Consider the following 4,444-nt stretch of genomic DNA (forward strand, 5'->3'; position numbering starts at 1 on the left):
TGTAGAAAGGAGGGACTATATAGGAAGTGCAAATGTCAGAGAGGGATACCGAGGATAAATGAAACTTCATAAAGATTTTTAAATAATTTTCCCTTATTATTATTATTATTATTATTATTTTGCATTATGGTCCATTTTAGCATCAAATATTTTGCTTTATTTTTTTAAAAAAAAATTATATGCACACCCATGGAACAATTTTTGATACACCTCATTAGTCATAAACACCAATATCATTTATGTGTATATGCAGTGAAATCTATCATTTAAAAAAAAATATTATATTGTGTTATATTTTAGCAACAGTGTAGTGAAAATATGGAGATAAAATAGTATTTTTTTTAAATAAATCACTATATTATTGATTTTCCTTGTGGATACAAAATTATAATTTTTTTAGATAATGGTGTATAGTTAATTATGTATCTTTATATATGTATATATATTCTAAATTTATGCATTAAAACTTGAATGAATATAGATAAAAATCATAAAATACTTAGTCCTTTAATGATATTTGAGTTAAATTAAAAATTAAAATAATTTAATATACTGAAAATTTGTCGTGTGATAACATTTAATAAAAAATTAAAATAAATATGATTGTAGTTTAAGAACCAGAGTGATAAGTTATTAAAATTCATTAAGGACTAAAATAATCATCGGAAATAGTTCAGGGACCGATAGTGGATTTTTTGTCCGTCAAAGATGGCACAAAGTGATCATTTTTTATCCTATCCACCCTGAATAGGACAATTTATTTTGTTAGAGAGCAGGGCACGAGACAGAACAAGAAGGGATTCTTTGTTAGGGTAACTTTTTTTAGGAGATCACTGTATTTTGGCCAATTTTTACTTTAGACATTATATTTCAATTTGTATCAAAGTGGTCATCATAAATCAATTTCATTTCACTGGGAGGTCACTTTTGGATTTTCCAATCAATTTTATCTGATGTGGTAGCCGGAGATGCCACATCACATTAAAAAAACAGTTCTTAATGCCCAGCTGGACAGGACACATCAGCACTAGTCCACATTATGTTAAGAAAATCTACTTAGCATCAAAGTTAATTTGCTTCCCCTCTTTCATGATGTGGATGCTTAGTAGATTGTCTAAACATGACTTGGACTGAGGCTGACGTGTCTAGCCCAGGTATGCATTAAAAAATATTTATTTTAATGTGATGTAGCATCTCTGACTGCCACATCAGATAAAATTGACCGAAAATCCAAAGGTGACCTCTTGGTGAAATGAAATCGATTTATGATGACCACTTTGAAACAAATTGAAATAAAGTGATCAAAGTGAAAACTGGCTAAAACAAAGTGACTACCTCAAAAATTTGCCCTTCTTTATAAGGAGGGGGTGCGGTTTTGGTTTTACCTTACCTTGCCACACCACACCGGATAAAAATTTATTTATATGTCCATATATATAAATATATATTTCATTTAGATTTTTTTCAATTTGCATATCAAAATAAATAAGATTATATCCACTCAATTATAATAATTGTGTGTTTTAGAATTTTAGTTTATAAGTTGCTTTAGGAAAAAAAGAAAAAAATGGCTAAATGAGGCGAGAACAGAAAATCTGTGGTAGCGATTATAGTATTTAGAATACCACTATCTGGGTAAGGTGAGGCAGGGTGCGAGGTAGACACCACTCCCTGTCCCGTCCCATTGCAAACCTAATCACAAACGCAACTCAATAGTCATAGATAGACAAAATATAATAACTATTTATTTATAGAGTTCAGTAAGCCAAACACCAGCTAAACTAAAATAAAGTTTAAGACTCAACAAATTAAGACATAGATACACAAAATATAAAAACTATTTATTTATAGAGTTCAATAAGCCAAACACCGGCTAAACTAAAATGAGGTTTCATTGAAGAAAAACCAGCTTGTTTGGCCATTGATTCAAACTCTTGTGCAGTTCTCTCTTTGCCGCCATGATTATGAGCCAACATGGCCATATCCAAATTAAACAAATATTGTGTCACATTTGTGTTATCAGGAGCCACCGGAAGTATGCATTCTACCAATATCACTTTTCCATCTTTAGGCAGAGCTTTCCGGCAGATTTTGAGTATTTTAAGCCCATGCTCATCACTCCAATCATGTAGAATACACTGAAAAATTCAACACGTTATTAATATTTATTTATATTAATAAAAAAGAACATAAGCTTAATTGGTTAAATATACATATTAAATAATTTAATGTATACAAGCTACAAAAAGATGAGGGTTTTCCATCCACTTCCAAGTTCAACTTATTACTAATGTTTGTTTGTTAACATATTATTATACAGAAATACTAATTCAAGCAAAGTTTTAAATCAAAACTTGCACAAATATTCTGATAGATTTCACAATTTATAGAACAAAAACATTAATCAATATTATTTTACAAATTCATTGAAATTAGTACTGTTTTTAATAATCATATAATATAATCTTGTTTTCTGTTTTTTTTTTAATTTATATATTTATTATTGTAAGAGTGCATAGTTGTAAATATTAATATATCCAGTTAGAAATGTCCATATTCCTATAAAATACTTAAATACATATATTTATCTTTATACCCTTGTGATATTTTCTTCTTTTTTTTTATGATAAAGAAATGAAGAAAGAGAGACACACCTTCATCAAAATGGCATCTCCGTTTGGAATATTGTTAAACATATCTCCACCAATGTGCTCCACGCCTTTGTCAAAACACATAACAAATAAAAATCATTTAAAACCTGGACAATGTGAACAAATTACCTTAAACATATATAGTTTTTATTATTACACTTCAATTTTACATTGAAAGGGACTTGACCTTTTGCATGAGAGTCGTGTGCCCTAAACAATTTGGTCATAAAACATTTAAGACTTGTGAATATATGTATATATAGTTTCCAAAACATCAATATTTACTAAAATTATTTTTGTAAAAAAAATACACTTCTATTATTGCTACATCCTAATTTAATGTGCAAACTAACTATAGGTCGACCTTCAATGTTTTCAATAGGTTCCTACAAGATTTTATATATTCAATAAATTTCTATTTTTAAAATAAAATGTCGAAGGCATTTATAGTTTTTTGAATTTACTATTTTATTTTTATATAATCTTATTTGTACTTTTCATCCTCTTTTTCCAATCTATGAGCCTGTTCAACCATCCCTCAAGTCAATTAGTCTATTGAGTATTGATATCAGGTTCTTTATGTAAAATATTTTATCATTTCAGAGAGACAGATTTGAACCTCAACTCAAATAAAAAGTGAGAGCATATTCCTGATGTAATTTATTAATATTGGTAATTAAAACAAACATGAAACTGATTAGATCAGCGAGGGAGGGAGAGAGAAATACCCGGAATAAGTGGGGCTTGAGAGATAACATGAGGGAGATCAAAATTAATACCCTTAATATGCTTATGTTTAGCAACAACTTGAGCAAGAGTACCACCAACACCACCACCAACATCAACAAGGACATTCACATCATCAAACCCTCTATACTTCTCCAGAATCCTCTTCATTATGATGCCTGAATGGTTCTTCATGGCTTCATTGAAGACCTTGTTGAACCTTGGATCAGTGCCTTGGTACTCAAACGGAGTCATGCCGTGAGCCATTTTGAAAGGGATCCCTCCGTTAAGGACAGCGTCCTTAAGATAGTACCAGCTTTCCATTAGGACCTTGTCTTGGTCCATCAGGCCTAGAGCGGATAGAGTGAAGCCGTCTTCATTTTGGGCGAGGTATTTGACGACGGGGGCAGCGCCGTAGCGGTGGGTGGTGGCGCCGGAGATGGGGTCAGTGGAGAGGGAGCAGATGAGGATAGAGTAACTGGAGAGGAGGCGGAGGATGCGGTCAAGCATGATTGGGGTTGAAGGAGTGGAGGAAGGGAGGAGGGAAGTGATTTCGGTGGCGGAGAGGGAGTTGGGGAGGCGGCGGAGATGATGTTGAAGAGGTTGAGCTCAATGGCGGCTTTCAAGGTCATGGGGAGGATGGAGGAGTTGAGGAGCTGCAGGGCTTTGATCAAGGCTTGCTCGTCGGTGGCATTAGAGACGGTGTTGTTGGCGGTGGCCATGTTGGTAGTGTTGGTGGTGGTGGTGGTGGTGTGAAGAGATGGAGGGTTATATAGAGTGGAGAAAGGTTATAAGCGAAGAGATGGGGATTTTTAAAAATTATTTTAATTAGTTGATTAAAATTTTATTTTATTGTGATTGGATACGCATTAATTTGCTTATATAAGCCAAATTGTGAGGTAAAAATAAATAAATTTTGTTTTAATAAAATTCTTTGAGATTTTTTTCATGATTTTCAGTGGAAAAGTATAACTAGATGCGATATATATATATATATATATATATATATATAAAAGTAGAAACAATGGCTCTGGCAAAGACTACCATTGTGAGGTAAAAATAAATAA

General features: G+C 32.2%; 1 pseudogene; it reads right to left on the reverse strand.

The window, feature by feature from the left end:
* Positions 1–1,770: 1,770 nt before the first annotated feature.
* On the reverse strand, positions 1,771–4,101 carry LOC120271916 (annotated as a pseudogene).
* Positions 4,102–4,444: the final 343 nt, after the last annotated feature.

This window comes from Dioscorea cayenensis, chromosome 11 (genome assembly GCF_009730915.1).
Source record: "Dioscorea cayenensis subsp. rotundata cultivar TDr96_F1 chromosome 11, TDr96_F1_v2_PseudoChromosome.rev07_lg8_w22 25.fasta, whole genome shotgun sequence".
In the NCBI taxonomy this organism is placed as follows: Eukaryota; Viridiplantae; Streptophyta; class Magnoliopsida; order Dioscoreales; family Dioscoreaceae; genus Dioscorea; species Dioscorea cayenensis.